This window comes from Oryzias latipes, chromosome 16 (genome assembly GCF_002234675.1).
Source record: "Oryzias latipes chromosome 16, ASM223467v1".
NCBI lineage: Eukaryota > Metazoa > Chordata > Actinopteri > Beloniformes > Adrianichthyidae > Oryzias > Oryzias latipes.
The window spans coordinates 11,571,964-11,596,804 of NC_019874.2; the positions used below are offsets into that span (position 1 = coordinate 11,571,964).

Genomic DNA, 24,841 nt, shown 5'->3' on the forward strand with positions numbered 1-24,841 from the left:
GTGAGATCCCAGCTGTTACTCTGTAATGTTTGGCCCAAATGTGGTTCACATCTACAATTTTCTCTGCTTCACATTTCACCTTTACTGATTGAGGGGAGGAACCCTGGGTGAGGGGGGCTGCTTAAGCTCAGCTGCACATCCACTAGAAACGACCCACATATGCTTCTCTATGTGCCTCTTGACCTTTAGACTAGTCTCCACCTGCTCCTCAGCCAAGTAACTGACCGCTATTTGCCCAAAGAGCACATACCATGAGCCAAATGAACCTTGACTCATGTTGTTTTACAATATGTTGAAATGATTGGTCGGTTCTGCAAGATGCGTTTAGTTCACCTTGAAGTATCCCGAAAGTAAACAAGTAAAAAAAAAGGAAAAAACACCCCTTAACTGAGGATGTTATTTTTATAGCTTAAAGTTGAATTTTTAATAATACCACTTTCAATCTTGCTAGTTTGCACATTTTTAAGCAGAAATTTCCTAGCTGTTATGCCTTAGTCACAAGTGACCTTATGGGTGGACACAAGTATAAAATGTTCGGTGAACCCTCATGCTGCGTTCACATCAAACGCCATTGACGCCCATTTCTGACTGCATTGTGCCGAGTGTGACATTTGGTGGAGGAGGAATCATGGTGTGGGGTTGTTTTTTAGGACTTGGGCTTGGCCCCTTAGTTCCAGTGAAAGGAACTCTGAATGATTCAGGAGACCCAAACATTTACGACAAATACATTCTCCCAACCTTGTGGGAACAGTTTGGAGCGGACCTTTTCCTCTTTCAACATGACTGTGGACCAGAGCACAAAGCAAGGTCCACAAAGACATGCATGACAGAGTCTGGTGTGGATGAACTTGACTGGCCTGCTCAGAGTCCTGACCTGAACCCGATAGAACAGCTTTGGGATGAATTAGAGCAGAGACTGAGAGCCAGGCCTTCTCCACCAGTGTGTGACTTCACCAGTGCGCTTTTGGAAGAATAGTCAAAAATTCACTTCAAGGCACGTTAACATTGGGAGTGGGGTCATCTAGACCCACTAGACAGTGCGCTGAACCTTTTTTCTTCAATGATTTGTGATCCTCACTGGTGTCCATAGATTACATGAAATCCTCTTCACCTTTATCCACCTTTTTCATGGTAGGGATAATATGTCAATGTGAGGGTGGGGTCATCTGGACCCCACAAGACAGCACAAGGGTTAAGGTGGCCACCCGAGCATCAATTGAAATGAAAGACACACCTGCGCTCCCTTCAAAAAGCAGCCACTCCTGTCCATGGCTCTCCACGGGCCCAGAAAACCCAAAAACCACAACACCCGCATGGGTCAACCCCTGACTAAGGCCTCACACCCATCCTGACTTTAAAATTAATGGAGCAAAGTGACCAAGTGACCTGTTGCACCTTAAGAAATATAAAATGGGGGGAATAATAAAATCATGAAGATTTTAGCCAAAGTTTAGCCATCATCCCAGTTGTGCTGTTTCAACAGCACTTTATGTGAGGATACATACCCTGAAAAGCCAAAGCTTAAATGGACTGCTACAAAAAGCACAAGAGAAGGGCCCAAATTTTCCAAAAAAGGAGTTTAAAGTCGATAAAATTATACAGGAATTACAGGAAACAAGAAATAGCTATTAATGAAATAAACCTTTCAAATACCTCATACTTTATTAGCCATTTTGAGGTAAATGAAAGCACAGCCCAAAGTCAAATCAGCTGCAATCAGGATCTGGAACTCAGACAGCAACTGCACTAAGGGCTCCTTCATTCGGTGAAGGACAATTAGTCTAGATCTGCAAAAACCTTTAGAGGAGCCAGTTCATGGAAACTTAAAGCAATCAAGAAGAAAGCTGCATGCGTGCCATAAACTACAGTCTGAAGCAAAAGAGTTATTATTTGTCCATAAACATCACACCATTTGACTGGCTCGTTTCCGCGTAACGATGAGTTTCATCCGTCCTTACATGCTCGCAAGTACTTTTCCATTTCTGTTGGTATTTTATAGATAAGGAAATGACCCTCTTTAATAATAGTTATAGTGGATGAGTTCTCCATCAGTTGCGGTCCAACATCCAAGAGCTGCTATTACGTTTTAGCCGTGGTGTTAAGTAAAAACACTGCTGCCCATATGTCAGGGCCTCTCTACCACAAAGCACAGCCAACCACCCATAAACATGAAAATAGTTGATGTGTTTCCATGCTGGTTTCAATGTCTATTTTTGCAACTGTTGTGGTCCCATCTCAGCCGCCTCTCCTTTAAGTCAATACTGTCTCTGAGTCAGTTTCTTTCACCCATTTATAAACGCGGTTCAGGCAGACAATCATCCGTGAATGTCTGCCTGGAGCTCTACAGCAAAAAGTCTAAATGTACGTTTTGCCTTGAAGTAAAATGACTCTTAAGGAGGAAGTTATGAAGTAATTGTAACAAAATATATAAAAGCACCTTAGTATTATTTTCTATCTTTTAAAAGAAATGTTTCTATGAGCTTCAAAAAGATCTGTACTTTGTGACTTTCTATTTGACAGGATGAGTCATACCTTTTACCTAAAATAGATAATGACTGGAGGCCTTTTTAGAGACCAGCAGATTGTGTAATAAAACACACTATTCTTGTAATCCTCAGAACATGAGGCACTTACTGATCATACTAATGGAGCATTTGCTCACAGCCGGACACCGGGACCACTTCAGGAAAAAAAAAATATCAAGTGAAAACAGCAAACTCAAGCGTTTTCTCCACTTGTTAAATGAGGCAGTTTTGTAAAGAGTGAGCTGGTAAATTCTCTAATGAACTGTTAAGGGGTGAGTGATGTATCAAGGACCTTTTATAAACCCATTGAGACCCAAGGAATTCTCTGGCTATGCAGGCCCACTTGTACAGGTGTGGTTTTTCTTTTGAGTACAAATCAGTTTGCCGTAAAAAAACAGCAGTTCAGTAAAATTTAGCTAGTTTATGACACATTACCATACCATGACACAACCACCACCCTGTCTGGTAGCAGATGATTGCTCTTTCTTTTAAGTAAAGCTTTTCTTCCTTTATTTTTTTTCACAAACTCCTTTTATTTCAACCCTCTTATTGTGCTGTTTCATAGTAGATTTAGTTCTTTAACCGGTCTGCATCACTGATTGTATGTGAGAACCGGACCAAGTCACCCATAGAGAAATGACTGACTTCCAGCTCGAATGAATAGAAGTCAATTCAGTCGCCTTTTATTCCTGATACAGAACCAGCTAGTTAGAAACCAAACAACACCAGTAAGAAGTGATAGTTCCAAGTAGGTCTGAGTCATCGTTTCTATGGCAACCACTTTTGCCAACTAGACAACCCCCTCCCACATGAAAGCAGACTTGGGTGAATCTGTCAATCAAACGTTTTAAACGTTCTACGAGAGATCACATGCTTCCTTTGAGGCACCTGATTGGTCAGTTTATAACTTCCAACAAAGAAAGAATACAGAGAAAATGCATAAAGACCCGCTCTAATGGAAATCGTGTTTTTGGCGTTTTAACATTTTCTTGTAGCATTTTCCTCATAATGGAGAACATGTAGGAAATAATTTAAGATTAAAATGGTGTTTCTGAGTATTTCCTTATTCAAATCCTGCAGATTAAAACAGAAATACTGCGAGGCTGGATACCTCCAATATTGCTCGCTGTTTTTTTCTGCTTTGTTAACATTAGCTTGTCGCTAGTGGGAGAGAATGCAAACAAAGGCATGATGGGAAATTACCTAAGTTAACTTTTGTGCCAAAAGTCCCACCCACAAGCCGAAAGGGAATTTCTAATGAGCTCCTGCTGCTCTGCAGAAAATATGTCTTCCACTACACAGGCTTTTTGCTTTTAGCTAAAATTTCAATAATCCTGATTAAAAGACCACTGAAAATTATTTTACAATACAAACAAATATAGTTGAAGTGGAATTTGAAAGAAGTATCAGAGCAAGAATGTTTTTTCTGAAAAATAGAATAACTGAATAACATGTTTTTTTGTCAATACAAGTCTACAGGTATTTGGTTTTTTGCCTGAAACACAAGGGGGGTAGGGGTCATTCAGTCCAGTCTATGGTCTGTATGTAAACCAAGTGGCAGCACAACTATTAATTTCATTGATCAACCAATAATCTGTTTTTTAAGAGTTTTTCCTTAGCTTACCGTAGCGTGTTTAGTTTAGTTTAGCAATCAGCTGTGGTATTTTATAACTAATTTTATGTTATGAGTGTGAGATTGACTAATGCCACCCCTCTCTGACAGATTAGTCTTTAAGACTTTATGGTTGTTTCACTCTGTGATTTGTCAGCAAGGGCTAATTTTACCACAAACAAGCAGGACAAACAGCAAGAAAAATTCAGGGTTGTGTGTTTGTTGGAAAGAACAAGGTGTGCAAACAACTGTTTTTTTTATTTTATTTTTTTGCTGTGTTTTATTTGAGCAGGTGTATTGTAATGTCAAAATGTTTGCGCGGTTCTCCAACCAAGTTCTGACCTAAACCAGCCCAGTAAGCAAAGTAAAATCTTCTCCAGATCTATCTTTTTCTAGTCTTTTCGTCTTCTCTAAAAACATTTGTCATTTGAAAGAAGCAGCTTTTTAACTAACAACTTGGGGTCCTGAATGGCTGTGTCTCTTTAAAATCATGTTACATATTCAATGTATGTCGAAGGAAGTGACAATAGACATGTAAACTGCATGCATGTACTCATGTCAACACCCCTGCATAGGTGTGTGTTTGTGTGTGTCACAGTGTGTCTCTGAGCTGCAGACTTTTTCTCTGGCGATGGAACACGGGCCATTATCACCCTAGTGTGTCAGTGTCTGTCTGTCCTTACTGTAGAATGTAGGTCACCATTATATTGCTGATGATGGAGTCTACTCCTCTGGAGAACCCTACAGATACAAGAGCCCAAATTAGACACTGTTATCAATGTATGTGACTCTGTGTGTGGGTGTGTGTGGATACAAAAGAGGGAGACAATATTATCAGAAAAGAGCCTCACAGGCATGAGCATCCATTTTATTTGAATGCTCATGCCTTGTCAGCACTAAGCTACAGACACATCAGGTATGTAACGCGAGTTCAAGAGCGTGATAAATGTGGGTTCTGGAACACGCATTTTGCCCATAGTGTTCACACTGAACAAGCAGGGAGGGGCTACTCCTTCTTTTTCTACTGTTTAAAATCTCATGTTTGCCACCTACAGTTGAATGGTGCAAAATGTCAAATCCTGTGAATCTCGCTCCAGGCCTTTTCTTTCTGTTCAGATCTAAGACTTGGTGTCATGTAATTCTGGTTGAGCGCAAACTGCAATGAAATCATAGACAACCAGGTGGGCCCGTAAGGTGACAATGTTCATGCACCTTTTCTCTAAAGCCACACATAATGTAAGTAAGTATGATACACAGACATGTCTTAGTTCCTGTACACTGTGCAGGAACTAGTGCTGTCCGAGGTAAAGGTGCGCGCCCATCGTGCAAAACCTGGCAGTTCGAAATTAGACAATTAGGCTGTAGTTTGTGTGGACGTCCTATGGGTACTTACATATCACGCGCACATCCTGTGTGTCAAGCATTTGAGGGCGGTCAGTTAGGAGCCAGTGTGCGCACCTCATTAATGGCTGAAGTGCGGCGTAAGGACACCGAACGACAGCATCACTGATACATCATGAGTGCGTGGAACTTACATTATCCGTAGAAATACTTCATGATACATTTACCACTTAAACGACGAAAGTACGTTTCATTTTCATGACATCCCTTAACCTCTCAAGATTCAAGCTAATAGTTAAGCTAACCCTTTAAACAAGTAGTCACAGGGCCTTAGTTATGCAGAATTACCTACTGTGGTAATATGATATCACACATGTGGACGCCAGATCCTAAGAGGATAAGGTGGTCACACGAGCCACAAGGGAAACCGCAAAACACACCTCTCTCCCTTTAAAATGTGTGTGCACCGGTCTACAACCCTCTTTAGGCCCAAAAAACCTGTAGCAACACGTACGGGTGAACCCCCCTGTACAGGTCCACATGACTAAGGCTTCAACTTCAACGCGTCTATCGAATGAAGTTTGATAGACGCGTGTTTTGTATGAAAATAGTCAAGGAAGCTTGCACAGCTATGCGTGAACTTGAGAACCCAAAATGCGCTTTTACGCACATTTACATAGACCTTTCATTGGAAGTGGCCGATTAACCCTTGTGCTATCTTAGATGACCCCACCTTTACATTGACGTGTTCTTCCTACCATGACAAAGGTGGATAAAGGTGGAAAGATTTCATGTAATCCATGGACACCAGTGAAGATCACAAATCATTGAAGAAAAAAGGTTCAGCGCACTGTCTAGTGGGTCTAGATGACCCAACTCCCAATGGTAAAGTGCCTAGGATAGCACAAGGGTTAAATGCGTGTTGCCCAGGGCGACGTGAGCGAGGGTCTGCACCTAATTTGAGAGGTGTGTGTTGGCATGATAAGGAAGCTTCACACAGGCATGAATTACGTTTATTCCCATTAAATTACATTAAAACAAAAAAAGGCCTTCTTCAGAACACGACAGTTGTATTTTACTACAAACCCAGGAGCAACGATAAATATGTGTCTTTAAATTCTCACACTTACACCCTTTATGCGACCTTCAAGATCAAAACGCGTCCTCCCGTCTAGCTGCTGATCCAGGGCAAGTTGTTGAAACATTGCATAGCCTATAATCCCCCTTCATTTCAAGATGTCTACATTTCCTGGCAGCCCACTGTCTGGAAGTCACAGGGGCAATACCACATGCAGTCAATCTGTCAAACCAATTCGGATTTTTTTTTTCTGCCCAAAAGTTATATTCAACCTGAGAGAGATGAATGGGACTAAGAATGTCTACCTTTGAAAAGCTTCATGCTTTGACCAAATCATATGCTGTCACTCCTAAGCTTTAGAAGGCCTGCACTTTTCATCAAAGCTCTTGATGGCTACCTTTCACAGCACCGTCGAACACACCCTCGAAAGCTTCCCTCCCTCCTTTCCTCTCATCCCCTCCCAAATTTCTTTCTTCTCCCCCTCCAATGTCTACTGCCCCTCTTCCCGTGCCACCGCTCCCCCCAAAAAATCTTTCCATTCCCCCTGTCCTTAATCCCTCGATTCCTTTGTCGCCCCCTCCCTCCCGTCCTCAATCAAGCCCTTAAATCCCTCCAGGTTTTTTTTTTTTTTCCCCCCTCTGTGTCTGTGTCACTTCAGAACTGTCAAGGTAGATGAAACAAGAGGCATTCGGATTCATCCCAGTAATAACAACCCACTACTCCTCTTCCCTTGTGGCAGCGGGCCGACATTACTGGCCTTTTTGGGCTTTATTTGCATATTTGTTTTCCCTTTTGTTTCTTTTGATGAATTATTTACAGCGGAGTAAAACGACAGCAGAGATCAGTAATCATTGCTGTTGTGGTTGAATGAGCGCCTTTCTCCTCTTTTTTAACTGCTTCCTTTCCCCCCTGATTTTCAATCAAGTATTTCTCTTTTTCTCCTTTCATCTTTTCCACTGACGACCTAAAGAAAAACAGAAAAACTCATATTTTTTTTGCATTTCTGGTGGGACCTTTCCACTGTCTGGCGAGAGCGCAGCCTCTTTGTTGTTGTAATGATTACAGTCGCAATGGGGGGGTGGGGGGGGACGAAAAGGGAAAGAGGAGAGATCAAATGAAAATAGAAAATGTGCTGGGTGGGCCGCCTCATGCATCTCCCACACACAGGACAAGTCGGATAAAGCACACACATCCTGCTGTTGATTAACTGTTGAGGCACACAGCCGCTACGTACATTTTGTGCAAAGCTGCAAAAAGTTGTGGTCTTTACGTGAAACTTTCACAAATGAACCACATTAAAACCACAGAAGAAGTGCGAATAAACCACGCGAAGAACCCGTAAATTGACGTAGAACCTGAACATGCATGATTATTGCGCTGTTTATATGCAATTCATTAATGATTTGTGCGTCAATTATGTAATTTGATGTGATATGTGCGCCGCATCAACAATTTAAAAGTTAAACATCTGTGGGACATACATAAAAGTCTGTTAGACATACGTTGACAAACGTGGAACGGCCATGGAAAGCCACAAACTTGCATCTCGCAAAAAAACATCACGGCCAATTGTGTAAGATTTACGTAATAATTATGTGTCAACTACGTAAAATATACTTAAACTGTTTCATACTCAACCCACCAAAAAACCCAGCTTAAAACCAAATTCACGTAAAGACCCGTCAGCATCTGCATTGACGAGGCCAAAAAAACCCACTTGTGAATTACGTATTCACTAAAGATCGAAATTTCATACGTGGAAAATGAGCATTGACGTTTTCTCCCTACCATGACAGGTGGATAAAGGTGGAAAGATTTCATGTAATCCATGGACACCAGTGAAGATCACAAATCATTGAAGAAAAAAGGTTCAGAGCACTGTACCTAGTGGGTCTAGATGACCCAACTACCAACGTAAAGGTGCCTAGGATAGCACAAGGGTTACGAGAGTGTCGTTACAATAAGTTATTACGGAAGTTGAGCTTTGACTTTTCAATAGTTCTAAGCTAATTTTGCCTGGAATTAAATTAAGCTGAGTTCACACCGCCCCCAACAACAACACGCGTTCAACCGTCCACTTTCAATGAAAAGTCTATCAACACGGCTAAATTCCTATTTCAGGCTTCAAAACTCTTGTGTCACAACAGTTTCCGGGCTCTACGTTCAAAATGGCCCTTCAATAGATGGGCGCTCTACCAGGTTTAACTTTGACCAATCAGGGTTTTGGATTTGGTAGTGAAGTATGGATAGCAACCCTTTCAATTCACAGAAGTGCCAACTGTTTGAAAGTTGAACATGACGGTGAAATAAAGAAAATTGGGGTTCGTGCCCGGCCGAAATGATATGACATTAAGCGTTTGCCCGATGTGAACGTATCTTTACAGTACACATGCTTTTGCAAACAAAGTTGGGCCTCACGAGTTACAATCACTCTGGGAGCTGACAATTGCCACAATTTTAAGCCCTCAAAAACTGTGTTCAAAGTGCGTATCGCGGATTTACCTCGCATTCATACCTCGCACACCCTGCCACTCTGTCCCTGTATTGCCCTATCCAAGAATAACGATGCATTATTCATGCACTGAAGTCTCGTCTGCAGACAAAAGTCAGCCTTTGCATTTATTATTTATTGAAAACGGCTCACATGATGAATCCCTTAACAAACAGACTAAGCACTGCACCTATTTCCATTTCCCGTGCTGTTTGTGTTTTGGCATGGATTTAAGTGGGCTCATTAGGTGAAATGAGGATGTAGGAAGAGGAGAGGACTGGCGGGGAGGGGGGAAGAGGAAGAAATACTGTAGTGGTAGAACGGGATGAGAGATTTTTGGGGACAAAAAAAGGACAGATACTAAAAAAAATGTTTTAGTGAAAGACTTACAGGGGAAGATAATGAATGTAACAATATAAGGCTGAGGGTTTTACAGTCAAGACTTCAAATTACTAGTGTCCCCATCCTTTTTACCCACTTGAAAGTTGGTAAACTCATGTAAAACCAGCAAATCGTTAACTTGCATGCAAAAATATGTTTTGTTTTTTTACTTTAGAGCAACCTCTGCTATGATATCAATACAGAAAATCCCACTTTACTCGCTAGAATCACTGTTACAACTGTGAGTTTTCCTTCAGGATGAGACACTGAAGGCCACGATTGCCATCCCCCTCCAATGGCAATGCAGCTATCAGCTTTTCCAGAATACTCAGGTTATGTTGTATTCTTTCTCAAAACGCCCTCAACATTTATCACTCGGAGAAGCCACGCAGTATTATCTTTGGGAAGAAATTTGATATTCAACCTTTCTTTACATGGATGAACACACACACACACACACACACACACATACTGACTAAATTCAGTTACATAAAAACATCTAATCTGTTCTAGCAAAGGTTAAATAATTGATGTGTTATGTTAAAAAGGAATGAAATAATCATGGTCTGTTGGATGTTGCAGGAACTTCAAACTCAAGTTTGAAGCTCGGTAGAGGGCTGAACAGGGCGCTTATGCGGTTAAATAATAATGCAATTCATACAGTTAAGAGACTTGGAGGCTTTTCCTTAGACCTGATTATCTGGGTGTTTTATACTCTAAAAATGTCTGATGTAACTTGAACTAACACCGTCTTTGGTCACTTTTTGGTTTGGTGTGCACAAGGTGGTATTTGATACACTTTTAGGACAGTGAACAATAGGAAATTGTTGGAAACTGGTAACTTTTGGCCGAAAATGCCCTAAGCCAATCTTCTTGTCGATAAGCTAACATAACTCAGATTGTCAGTGCAAATTAATTTGGGGTACCTTTAGAAGTAACCTTTGAAACAATGAGTTAACTTGTAAAGCTAAAGAGTTTTTCTGCTTGTGCATTCATGAGATTTTTCGCGATTAACAACTAGCAAGTCTCAGGTTTATTTATCTTTGTTTTTTTTTTACTTTATTAGCATCAGGCTAATGCCTTGATCTAAAATGCCCTTATAGGTGCAGAAACGAGCTGTCTGCTGGCAAAAAATGGTCAAATCTGTATAGGGCACGCAGATGACCTGCATAATATTTTCAGATCGTACATTGTTCGGTGAGCCCGTTGGGCGAAAATGTTTATTCACTTTAAAAGGGTGTTAAAAAAGGTGAAGAATGTGAGATGGAGGCAAGTCGTATGGATTTTTCATGTTTTGAACCCCCAACCCTGCACACTATTCAAAAGTGTCAAACACCTCTAAGCTACCCTTAGGATGCGTCCGCAACTATCTACGACCCTATATGAACCTCAACAACCCAAAAACTTGGAGCACCCGTATGGGTCCACCCTATACAGGTCCATACCACTAAGCCATTAGCTATTATTGCCAAAAACACCCGTAATGTGTGACTAGTGACATTTTGGTTCACGCTAGTTTAATAGAAGACGTCAGTTGTGTCCAAATGCACTCACTATACTCCCAGGTTAGTGTACTATATTTTCTTTTCATTATTTATTTTTTGGGGTGCCCGAATCTACAATTTCAAGATCCAGGGCCCTGGAAATTTCCCTAAAAATCTGTGAAAAACTAGCGTGCATTAATGCCTACTAGATTGGTGAATATGGACCACAATGCACTGCGCTATGGTTTATAGCACAGTCTTCACACTGGACTGCCGCCATCTGATACTAACGCATGGACTCCCAGTTGGAAGAGGTTTGGCGTGAAAAAGTAAAAGTGCAAGTCCCTCTAATCTTGCTCTAGGCTTTTTCTTTTACCACCCAAACCAAATATATGAACGACTTGGTGTCATATAATTTCGGCCGGGCACAAACCGAAATTATTCATTTCTCCTTCATGATCACTTTGCAAACGGTTGACACTTAGCACGCTACCCATATGTCACTACTAAATCCGAGTCCTAAATTGGTCAAAGTTCAAGTGGATTAACTTTCATGTTCATGTTAGACATAGAAAGTGAAAACGGACCTAAAAAACAAGCGTTTTGAACGCAGAAAACCAGAACGTTTCCATAGACTTTTCAATGGACGTGGTTGCTTTAACCTGCTTTGCTGAGGCCCACTTAGCTCTAGCATGGCACAGATCAATGTACGATCACTAGTTTAACTAATTATTGACTACCTAAATATCAAACAATTTTAGATGAACTAATTCACTGTTTTGGAGAATCATATTTGGAGAAACAAAGAGCTATTATATTTCAGTTGTCTCTTTTTTTTAAAAATAAAAAAATAAATAAAAGGTTGAAGCATCAAAAGTCATAACTGCCTTTTTAGTTTGCTGCTTGAACACTTAAATGAATTTAAATGTTGAGTATATCATGAGGCTTTTAAACAAACCCATTCACCAAAGTGTCATAATCTGCCGTCAAAACCGCAGTACCAGAAAGGAACAGACATTACCTGCGGTGTGGCACACGCCCACGGCTGACCTTGTAAATGGTTGATAATCATTTCACAGCACTCGGTTTTATTGTTTTATGACACGATGCTCGGGACGATTGAAATGTAATCTGCTTGTTTACCCTCGTTTATGGCTATTAAATTAAGCTATGAGTGTAGCGTTTATCTTATTATGGATGCGCATCCCGATGCTGGATAGACCTAAACATGTAATGTACTGTTGCTTCAGTGAAGCCGGACTGGTTCTATATTTATGATAGCCTTCTAAGATTGCGCTGCAATTGCCAACGACCCCTTCATGAATTTCTGTGGCTGTCACTGGTGTTTCACTGCTGCATAGGTGTCTATCTGCTTAGACTCTAATGTGATCTGCATGTCCCATTACACTTTTTCATTTCGTGTGTCGTTTGCCCTTCAGTTACAATTTGTTTTAAAGGAAGGAATGAGAGAGAAATCCATAGTAGGTTAATAAACACACTCTGTCCTCTGCTCCCGTTAGGGTTTGGACTGTTGTCTTATTTATAGCTCTTGTTCTGTGTTTGGTATTAATCGACTGTGACCGGCATTGAGAAGATGGAAAGCAATTCTTTTTCCTCTTTTACCAATTCACTGTTTCCTCTCTTCCAGGCCTCCGTCGTTGCGTTCCATGTCGCACGGAGACCACCTCACAGGGATTTTCCTCTTCACCAGGTAGCCACAAAGAGGAAAAGAAGCATATTATCCACATGTACGGCATCCGACCCCTCTGTACCACATTAATGCTGACCACCAGCATTGCAGGAAACGCACGTCCACACAGACACACACTTACGCCAAACAGAGTATTATCTTTATGAGGTGTTACACACCAGTGACCACCAACACAGGGTCTCAGTGTTCTCTAATCCACACTCTGTCTGAAAAGACTGCTCCATGCAACAGAGGGATTACAATGGCGGATAAATGGGAGTTTTAATTTGAGTCATTATAAGAGTCTTTGCTTATAAGAAGAAGTGAGGAAAGATTACTTGTTCATATGGTTCAAATGTATATTATATTCTACTGTCGGTCTATCCATTAAAAGATATGTGCCAAACAGTTTATCAGTCATTTTGTTTGCTTTAATGTGCACACGGATACCTCTAATACAGTGTTTTTCAACCAGGGTGTCACGGTGAGGAGGCTCGAAAGCCGGTAGGACCCAGAATGCAGAGGCAGGAGGCACAAAGTTCCGGGGCAAGGGGGTTTAATGGCCAACAAACAAAAAGCGCTGCAGAGCAGGATGACAAAAGAAACAAAAACTTACTTGGCGTGGCATGAAACATGGACGAGGAACATGGCATGAACACCATAACAGGGGTAACTAATGGACCAACACAGGAGGAAGGCAGAGACAAGACTTATATAAAGACAGGGCAGACAAGACACAGGTGGACACGATCAGGGCTGATGGGGACCAAAGGAAGTAAAACTCAAGAAAACAGACAAGACAGGAGACTTTCAAAATAAAACAGGAAACAGAAACAAGACAGAACAAGGACCAAAAACAAGACAACAAGTTCAAATCATGACACAGGGTGCTGTAAAAGATGGTAAGGTTTGCCATGGGACATGATTGAATTTCACTAAAATGGTCAAAAAAACATTTACCATTGCCAGGATATTAGTTCTGTGTTCCTTCAAATAGGCTCAGGTTTAGTTATGGTCACGTCTGCAAAAATGCCGCCAAGCGGCGACCGAAATGCCAGGTTTTCAGCCTATTCGGCAGGTGACGGCCCACTGGCCACGCGGTGGCACTGGTAATCAGGTCGCAGCAGTCGCATTTTTACACGTTGAAAAAATGCGGCCGCTGAGGTTTTAAGAAAAAGTCAAACAGCGAAGGGAAGATTTTTTGACATCGGTCATGTTTCTTGAAACTCCCTTAGCGCATTGGGGATGACTGTGGGCACACACGCAACCCTCAGGCTGTCCTTTTCTCCTCTTTTTGCGAGGTCCTCACATAAATCAGATGTGCGCAACTCATTTGATATTTGCGTCTGAAATAGGAAGGATGGGCTTGTTTGAGCATTTATGGGAACATGTGAAACTCAGAGGAGGGAGGGAAAAAAAGAGGAAATAAAGAACGATTCCCAGCAGAGTCCATTCCCATCGTCAACGTTAACGACCCATTCGGTTCGTTCGTGAACGCCACATCTCTAATAAATCTGACTTTTGAACTTTGTTTTTGTTGATTTTGTTTTTATGTATATATATCTTTTTCCTTTGCTGCTGCAGTCGAGTTTGGTGTCGGCTCAGCGGCACCTTGACCGCGTGGGGTCAGAACAAACAACAGAAAAAACAACTCTTATGGTAAAGTACTTCCCTTGTTTGTTTGGTTGCTGGTGTACCTTGTGATGTTCATAAAGGAAACGTTTGGATCCAAAAAAGGTTGAAATAGACTCACAGGAGAAACTTTCAAACTGAGAACAGGCTCACAGTGACCAGCAACTTTGTTAGTTTAACTGAGAACAGTCCCATTCAGTCTGAAACAATAGAATCAGCTAAAGTAAACCTTTGGAAACAAACAAAGCAAAAATTTGGATTTACTAGACACAACTGCAAGGCTGTTCTGTACTGGAGAGAATCACAAAGGAGAGCAGACGCCACTCATGAAAGCTCCTTTGACTGGTGGGTAAAAGGGAACCAACGTTTAATGAGGCTAATGCAACACTACAATACAATAAATATTCTACTTTATTTTAGTTCTTATGGAGTGACAATAAAAAGAGGAAAAAGATAAATTTAAAAAAAGGAATTTTGTAAACTAAGTGAACATAATCAATGTCATTGATTGCATTAGCTTGCTGTCATTGATTGCATTAGCTCAGCTGTTATGAGCTGTAAAGAAAAAGTATTTTAAAAGTTCAGGTATATTTTTCAAAGCAAAGGCAGATTACTTCACTTTGACAGAATGCTTATTAAAAAAATCCATACAGCAATTGTTTATAGTCTGCTTGTTCATGACAAGCTGCTACTAAAGCCACCGTTCTTCCTGTCATTGATGCATCTCACTGTCTTGACATAATGGCAACACTTTCCACTGTCTGCGTTGGCGTAGTATCAAATTAGCATTACTTTAAAGCTGGAGAAAAGTTACTTATTTATCTAATGATTTAAATTCTTCAGTTATCTCTGCGGGGTAAACACCAGTCATGAACTCAATTGTTTCAGATTGTTGCCATGTTACCTTATACATACCAGTGACGCGAGGTGAGGTTGATGGCAGGTGAGGCACTGACTCCTCTGGAGTCAGATTTACTATGAAAGAACTAAATATTTCACATTTCATCCAACGGCAGCTAACAGCTTATAAAATACACAAAAGAAAATATTTGTCCCAGAAAGGAAATTTATTTTATAGACATGGAAAGAACACTCTTCTTGTGTATAAATGATTCATGTGTACTGTAAACAAATTAAAGTATAAAGATGTGTTCAGCACACATTTGAACCTCGGTAACTATTTCTGGTATTTTTCCAACTTTCCAACCATTTCCGGTTCCGGGTTACGGGCAGGACGCGTGGCGTGCCTCTCTGCGATTACAACTATCTTCAAATTACTTAAAAAGTTGATTTTCTCCAAAAAAGAGAGCTGACCATGCCCCCAAAGAAACCCCAGGAATACGAAGACCTCAAAAAGACTCTTGACATTATTCAAGAAACGCTGAAAAGTTTTATGGATCAAGTGTCGGCTAAGCTAACACCACTTTGGGAAATGATGGAAGAGTTCCGAAGATTTCGGGCTCAAAACGAGCAGCGAGAAAACCGGGTCGAGATTCTGGAGAAAAGACTGGACGATGTGGAACAGCAAGTAAGGATGAATAATATCATTCTCACTGGAGTACCAATCAAGCCTCGAGCGAAACTGACAGCAAGAGCAAGCACTGCTAATGCTAGCGCTTGACGTAATACTTAAGTAATTCATCTTTGTCATGTGCTTTATCGATATCTTATAATTTTTAATTCTGTCTGATAAAACCTAAGAACCGGATATTGATAAATCATGTAATAAAATGGTTACAGTATAACGGGGTGGGATTATATAAGTTCGCTTCCTTCCACTCCCTTTCAAGCAATATTTATTAATATGTATAATTATCCTAAGTTTGATTAGTTACTGTATGAATGTATAACTGATGATTATATTGCTGTTGTGTATTATTTCTACCTAATTGCTTGAAATAAACCATTTCAAATCAAATCAAAAAAATCAAAACTTCAAATTCTGGAGCTTTAATCAGTTATCAAATGTTTGTGAAAATGATCATAAAAAGAAAATAAATGATTTTACTTACATTTTTTTCCACTTACTCCCATGTTATTTAAAAAAAACAAAACAACGAAAAACATGTTTGGCCTCACTTTTTGAGTGGATGCTTTAGTTTAATGAGTTTCTCCCTCTCAATGAAGAAAGACGTCTTTAGTCGGTTCTGTTTCGGCAGCAGTGTAGCTACAAAGCAGCTTTCAGCTCATGTCTGCCCCCTGCTGGTGAGGCACACCTCACCTAAAGAAACCTCAGAAACTGTGGAGAACCTGTTCAGTCGACTGAAAATATATATTTAACACAGATCATTGGAAAATAATATTTACTTAATTTACTTTTTCTATTTTATCAAGATTATGCCTCACCTGACCGTACGTCACTGATACGTACATACAGTGCATGATTATTTTCAAAGTCTCACTCCGATCATCTTTCGATCCACAGATTTCCCCCCATATTCATGGGTGTTAGGGACCAGAGACCCCCTTGAAAAGGGAGTATTTCTGATTATTTCTTTACTCAAATCGTTGTGAATCAGCGGCAGACAAACAATGCTGTTGGTCGTAGAAAATATGCTTGGTGGGCCACAAAACCTACCCTGCTCCATCATGATTCATCCATTTGTAGATGACTAGATCCACAATAGGAAGGTGGGGGTGGGGTTACTTTCCACCAAAAGTCCCATAATCAACTTAGAGAAAGAAGGACCTTCTAATGAACTATAACCACTTTGCAGAAACTAGAAAACCTCACAGGTTTTTTTTTATGTTGCCTAATCCTTTTTGAATAATCATTATTAAAAAAAGCCAACTGGAAACGCTTTAACAATAGATCAAAAGATGATCAGAGTGGGTCTTTAAAAGGATCTGAGCTCTGCAGTAAGATGAACCAAATGTCTTATGACCCAGACAATGCCACCTCTTTGAGTTTATCACGACTTAAGAGTTCATTCCGATGTAAAGCCAACTGGTGTTTATGGGGGAATATACTTCTGAAATATCCAACATGACAGATGACAGGAGGTATATAGAGGCTTTAGAGCGCTCTAACCCTAAAATCTCTCAAAATGGATGTTATTTTATCATTCAGTAGTTAAATAATCCTAAATACACAGTCAAAGCAAACAGAAAAGCTTTCAGGGTGAAGAGGTGGATTATTTTTCACTGGCTGAGTCAATTACCTAATCTTGGACTAGTGGAGCCGCTGTCAACCTGACGACTAAACTCGTTGACCGCAAAGAGTTTCAGAATCTCTGACTTTATTTTACTTTTTTTGTAGACTTTTTTTCCCCTTAAATGTAATATTTTGTTGGCATAAATTACTTGAGAGCTGATCTAACCTGAACTAAATCCTAGCCACGGTGAGTCGTGGTTTTCTGAACACATGCCAGGGTTATTTCTGGATCCTTTAGTTTAACATGCTGAGATGTGCCTGTGTGAGCCTGCATGTTCTTTTTGTCCCCTTTATCGTCACTGACCTTTCCAAGGTTACTCCTCCTCAACACCAGTGACAGTCAGGACGTCTGCAGCCCCTAGGAACTGAGCAGACGGAAGCTGGTATAACAGACAAATGAATTAATGATGTTTAAAAAAACATATAAATAATAGCTTGTTAAATAAATAGGAAAACTAAACACATTGTCCTTTCTCATCTTTTTTTTTGGTTGCCTTACATCTGTAACCTCCCCTTATAATCTTTGGTTTATAATTTCTGGGACATTCAAGCGACCACTTCGCATGAAAAGTTCAAGTAAACATGTTAATGCGCGTTTTGGACTTCCGCGTTCAAAACTTTTGTGCATCGCTACACAAGCTTGTAACCCTTGTGCTATCCGAGGTGCATTAAGTTGGGAGTGGGGTCATCTGGACCCCACAAGACAGTGCTCGGAACATATTTTTTTCAATGATTCTTGATCTTCACTGGTGTTTATGGATTACATGAAATCCTCTCCACCTTTATCATGGTAGAGATACCACGTCAATGTAAGGATCGGGTCATCTGGACCCCACAAGATAGCACAAGGAACTGTTTTCAGGCGCTACGTACTTTGACCAACCGGGGACTCGGATTTGATGTCACAACCCATACATATCCGTAATGACAAACTTTAGAAAATTGATCACGAAGGAGAAATCATGCTACGGTCACACGTACAACTGTGACCGTGCAATGGGGAGGCTTCGGCAGAATCTTCAAGATTAGCTGCTGCCGCCCCAATTACTTTTGAAAATTGTTGCGGTGGTCCCGGATGTAGATGACAGCAATCCGGCCGCCAGTAAAGCGACAACACCATCACATAATCTGGCCACAGCTGCAGGCAGCTCTGAGTGGACGATGTGTAAATGTATTCGGACAGCGGCCATCTATATCAAGTACCACCGGCCGGCTGGGGCAATATTTCCTACCCACTTGCACGCACAAAATAAATTCACACACTTCTCAGATAAACAATTATACTATTTATATCAAAAACAGAGTAAAAACCTCAAATTTCTCAAACAAAGTCATCCTTCCTATTTCAGATCCAACTAGCAGATGAGTTGTACGCATCCCGTTCATGTGAGTACCTTCGCAAAAAAACAGGAATAAAGGAGAAAGGGAGAGTCGCAGTGCTGTCATGGAGGGGGGTTGCTCATGATCATCATCAGTGTCTCATGTTTCATGCCCCCTGCCCATCTCAACAGCCCTCGTCCAGTGCCGGCGCTGCTACCTCACGGTTTCTAACAATCGGACGGTGGCAGTGGGACGGCAGGATGGGGGGCAAGGAGGTGGCTGTCTGAAGTTGGCAAATCATTCGACGATTTTGGGGGCCTTGCAGACCTTCCTACCAGTCAGTTATCACACTGCTGCCGTCCTGGCACCACGTGACCTCAAAATATACCTGGGCGGCCACTGCCCAATGTCATAAACATGTCCAGGACCCGCTCATTTGAACTTTGTCTCAAAACCTCGGCGTGTGAAAATATGACTGCCGCCGCCCGGTTAAAAATGCCACCGTGCAGCCACCTGCCAATTTGGCTGAAAATTGTGGTTTAAGGCCAGCCTGAATTCTATGACACCAGGCCAAAAAGAAAGGCTGGAGCAAGATTCACGAGGTTTGCACCGGCTTGACATTTCACACCAAGCCTCTTCCAACTGTGAATACGAGCGCTAGCATAGGGTAGCAACAGCCCAGTGTGCACACAGTATGCTAAAAGCACGTTCAAGAACCCGCGTTCAGCATGTTTTCTTTAGCACGCCTGGTTTTTAGATGTCTCATTCAGCTTTTCGCATAACCATTTCTTGCCACAATTGCTTAAAAATGATCTTTGAAACAAGGAAAAGAGTTCAGTGGGAATGTCAGAAGAATAAAAACAAAGGTTTTTCAATGGCAGCTCAGAAGCTTGTAAAATGCGCACAAATTCACCATATAGCCTTTTTGAATGCTAATATGCAGCAAAGGCAGGTCATTTTTTATTTAACTGGGCTTTGGAAAAAGAAAAAAAAAAGTTTTGTTGCATTCATCAACTATGCACTGAATGAGTCTCTTTTTTTGTGCCTTTGTCAGGGGAAACCTTATCCACACCTTACCTGACAACACTTTCAACAGACTCAAGATCCCTCATGACCCTGAGCAGAAGGAAGCCGACATGAAAAACTCTTGAATGAATGAATGATTGAAAACATTTGGGATCATGATCTATTTCATGACATTCAGTGACACAGAGATTAGAATATTTTTACCCACCAAAAACTCTGTATTGTGAAAATAAAAAGGATCAGAATTTATGATATAAGAAAATATCATTGTGTTATTTAGCAGAAAAAAGTTACTTTGTCATTTTGCTTATACAACACATGTAGAATACGATTTTTCCTGGAATACAAATGTAAGGCTAGCAGTGCAAATATAACAGGGAGGGTGTGAAAAAATATATTAATATAGGAAGCTGTAAGAGGGAATATTCATATAAACATAAAAACCTTTAAAAAAATTTGTATCTAAAAAAAAAAAAAAAGAAGTTTGCAGTCTAAATGTGTTTTATGCACTCTAGGATTATAAGGCCCACTGTCCATGAATGGTCTATTTTTGAGGCACACCATACTGTAAGGCATATATGAGGCCATATAAGTGACAAAAGACTCATAAATCCGTCAGTCGGTCAGACTTTATTAGAGTAATGTGTTTTTTGTAACTCTAGGGTTACGTCCAAATTCCCTCCCTAATCCATACATAGTGCGTTCGCCATTTTGTAGTGCTGTCCGAATCTACAATTCCCTAATCAAGTGCCCTAAAACTGGTGTGCATCGATGCTTACTAGACAGACGAATATACAATACAATTTTTGCACAAAAAAAAAAGGATTTCAATGTATTTTTTTAATAACTCATCGTTTTTTTGCTTCAGAAGACAGTGGACTCATAAATAACGTAAAACGCTCATGTTAATCAAATTTTAACTTCCTGAGATCAATGATGTAATATCCGCCGTAAAAATAAAATAAAATAGTGAGCATGGTGTTCGAATTGCTTTTACAACAACTGGAAGCTTCCAATTTTATTTGCAGTCATGTAAAATAATAGACTGATACCACTAAAACCAATGTTACTTTGATTAAACTAACTACAAACCTTTTAGTAACATGTAAATAAAACAGTTTAACACGCTACATAGTAGCTGTGTTAGCCTATTCACAATAACACCCAACTTTGTTTGCAACATTTAAAAATGCAGATACATCTAAAACAAATGTTATTGCGACTAAGCTAACTCCCAACTTTGTAACGCATAAAAAAAACTACACACAAAATCACGCTGCTACTCAGTGCGTTAGCAAATTTATAATAACACCCAACCTTATTCGCAACACGTAAAAAACACAGATTGATACCGCTAAAACGTTAGGCCTACTGTAATTACTTCAATTCCTATACGTAAAAACAAACAAAAAAAAAAAAACGTAGGCGATGTCCGTATTCCTTCACTACTCTCTACATAGAGCAGTATAAAGTGCGTTCGCCATTTTGTAGTGCTCTCCAAATCTACAATTCCCAAATCAAGTGCCCAAGAAATTTCCCAGAAGTCTGCGAAAAACCATTGTGCATCGATGCTCACTGGATTGCCGTATATAGACCATAATGCATTGCGTCTGAACAATTTTTGCCAAAATTTTTAATTCAAATATTTTTTTCCAATAAACTATCAACGGTTTCATCTTCAGAACACAGTAATATCATAAATGATTGTCACAAAACGCTCATATCAATTAGATTTTAACTTTGTGGAATCGATGTTTAAAAAAAAAAAAAGAATTAGTGAGCATGGTTTCCGAATTGCTTTTAATATCCAGGGCACTACATAGTCCTGCACTATATAGTTTTTTAGTAGTTAGGGGTTAGGGTGGAAATTTGGAAATAGGCATAGTTCGACATGCTACACGTCAGCCGCGTTAGAATATTTACAATTACATCCAAATTTGTCAGTAAAAAAAAGACCGACATATAAAGCACCTCTCAGAATCTCATCAACAGCAGAAAATACCGGAACAAATTCATATATAAGGCAATCCAGGTAATAACGAATTTTCTTGTAGAAAAAATTAAAACATATTGTGTGGAAAACCGCAAAGGGCCTATTGGTTGATAATTACAGGTATTTTTTTTTTCTCTGCCTATAATTTCTGTCATCGGAGTCTTTTTTTTTGTATTGTATTTTTTAATTTCCAATTGGTCTGGAAAAGTACAATTAAAACGAATAGGATTGAACTGTGTTTTCTCTGTGACGTTTCTTTCGTATCATCTGCAAAATAAAAAGAGTGTACAAAGCAGTGGATGTTCCTGTGGTAATTATTTATTTATTTATTGATCTACTTATTTTTGCATACTGCTGGACTCATAGAAGATCATCACACAAGTGTTGACAGAAAGGTGTTTTTGCTTGTAAGAAGAGACAAAAGGCCATCTTTAAACTGGATTTTGATTAGCGCATTATGTTGATTTGGCTGTATTTTTATTGCTGATTTCGAAAACTCTCCTGTCATTAGTTTGGCTTTAAGGGCTCCGTCTTGATTTAACTGGTTTTTGCATTGTCAAAAACCAACAGCATTACGTCATGCGAGTCTCCGGACATTTTCTGCTAAAAAAGCTACAAAATGAAAAATGTTTTGAGCACTGATTTAGGAAGTGTTCCTTCGTCAGCAAACTGGGACATCCTCACTGATTTGGAGAGTCTTTTTGGCAAAGCAAATCGACTTGCCGCAAAGATTATGCAAAAAAGAATTCACTTGTGAGACAAAATCCAATGCTGTAGGCAACAAACAGGCTAAACTGGCACATTTCCTCTCGTTTAAATCAGCTATGCTTCCACTCCTGTCTGGGCTTTGCAGAATGAATAGCAGATAGGGAAAAATAACATGTTTTTGGGCTTCAAATACTTCTCATAGATGGACACTGTAGCTCCTGTTACCACCTCTTCATGTGTTCTGAAGGCATGGTAGAAGTTCCGGGCTATATAAATGGAACTTCTAATTGTTTTCCTTGCATTTTGGTTTCAAGTACAGCACCATATTTGCCTGGATTATAAAAACATATCCTGGTAGGGAGTGTAAACTTCTATCTTTAAGATACATTTTAATCCAGTCAAGCCCACTACAGCAAAAAGTAGGATGACAATTAAAATTTTGGGGAAGTAGAAGGTTTAATGAAATCCTTTAATGAAATCCTCAAAATGCATTTTTGAGGTAATCTTTTTTCTGAGATATAAATAGTATCAATTAAGTTTTTGCGCACAACAGTGTTAGTTTAGGATTTATTAATATTAACATAAGTGTTCAGGGAAAAAAAACACTAATTTATCCGCTGTCCTACATTTAATCCACACATTTTTAACATGGTGTGACTGTATAGTAATGAATTATCAATACATTTTTTTTTCTTTCAATTCATCAAGTAGTAATTTTAAAAATAAATAACAACTGATGAGTTATTCTTACTTTAAAGTTTTGAAAATTAGCAAAGCAGCCATTTTGAAATGAGCAGGAAAAGCCCTCTACTGCCCCTAGTGGAATGTTGACAAACTGCAGCGCAGAAAACAAGCAACAAGTTGAATTTAATGGGTTTGTAAGGAGTTTGGATCATGTTAATGAAATTGGGGTCTGAGAAATGCGTGTTTTAAAAATGATAGGATTTGTTATGTAGGGTTAATATAGAGGCTCATTCTGATAGATTGTCTGGGTTGATAATTGTACTTATAACTAAGAATTTATTGAAAATCAACATCCTCCTTTCCCTCTTTTCTCTTTCCCCTGACTGTTCACTTTTTCTATGTCTGTACACTTCGTTTTTGTTGACATGCGGTGTCATTCATCATCTAAATCTCTGTTTTCGTTCACCTTTTTTTTCTCCGTTCACACTGTCTCCATCCTTCCCCAGGCTCACTCCAAAATCGTGGCGTGGAATTGCCGGCAGAAGAGTGCCTGCTGTTTTCCTGACACACTCTTCCTCCCCCTAAATCAAAACCAACTAAAGGCAAAAACCAGGTTATTACCTTAGCCGTGTTTCTTCCCCTCCGCCCCCCCCACTTGTTCTTCCATTTTTGCACGTCTATGAAATTTTACACTTTCTAAAGAAAAGGCCAGCTGCTCGGCGAGACGAAAAGGTGTGAGGAGGATTTGAAGGAGACTTGCTGCATAAATAAGTCCAAAAAAATATTGTAAAATATAAATAGTGAAATGTGAGATTGATGTCAGGCTGGGTGTGTGTGCTTTCCCTCAGACTGCCTTCAAAGGGCACACGTTGTGCTTCTCACCCACACACAGTCTCATCATGTGTGGGAGGGTCGAACACGTCCTTTTGGGTAAGATTGGCTGTGTGTTTTTTTTAAGTTTTTCTCCTTAAAATAGAAATGAGACGAGTTTATTAAAATCTAGAAAAATAAGTATTTGAACTAATGAACCAAATAAAATGAGATTTAAAAAAAGTTAAAGAGTAACAAGACAGTAAATCAACTTTTTTTTGGCTGTTTACCTGTTCAAACGGGGCTTTAAAGGTGCTGACTGTTGGTCCTTGGCAATTTTTGTTTAATTCCGGAAATTGTAGTTAAAAACCATTTGTGTCCTAACCCCTAGTGGTTGAAACAAGGTAGTGAAGATGAATTTTGTGATTGGTCAACTGGTGTAAATCCCACGTCTTTTCACAAGTTTCAAGTCATGCTGTGCAGCTCCATTATAAAAGCCCCGCCCATCTTGACTGTTTCTAAGGGTGACGGAGCGAAAGGAGCGACACCGAAAGACGGCTGGGGCTCGTTGTGGTCGCCAAACTGGCCGCTGGCTGGCCGGCAGACAGAGAGACAGACAGCCTGCTCGGGCCTCCTGAACCTTCTAATTTTTTTTTTTTTTATTTCATCAAGACAATAATAAAAAGATCATCTAGTTACCTCAAGCTAACCTCACTGTCAATCACGGATGCATACCACCTCCCCCTTTTTTTGTGTGCATTTTTTTTAATCTAGGTTGCGAGTAGAGTCAGCCTCCAAATGTCCTGTTGTGTTACTCTTTAAAGAATCACTCAGAAAATTGTGATCTTGAAGCATTATTTTGCTAATGGAGGACATGTTTTAAGAAAATTAAGCTTAAAATTCCATTTCTTA

General features: G+C 40.0%; 2 long non-coding RNA genes across 5 annotated transcripts in view; both read left to right on the forward strand.

Annotated features, from left to right (window-relative positions):
• Nucleotides 1-13,249, forward strand: part of LOC101157968 — a 119,528-nt gene extending 106,279 nt beyond the window's left edge. For 3 of the 4 annotated variants that reach the window (XR_002291940.2, XR_910209.3, XR_002291941.2), the window contains exon 6: nt 12,561-13,011. This is a non-coding gene — a long non-coding RNA (uncharacterized LOC101157968). Of the gene's footprint in view, nt 1-12,560; nt 13,012-13,077 lie in introns of those variants that run through there. The other variant, XR_002291942.2, reaches the window with a different exon arrangement.
• Nucleotides 13,250-13,409: 160 nt separating this feature from the next.
• Nucleotides 13,410-21,154, forward strand: LOC111948966. Its single transcript, XR_002874949.1, has 2 exons — nt 13,410-13,504; nt 19,763-21,154. It is a non-coding gene; the product is annotated as an uncharacterized LOC111948966 (long non-coding RNA).
• Nucleotides 21,155-24,841: the final 3,687 nt, after the last annotated feature.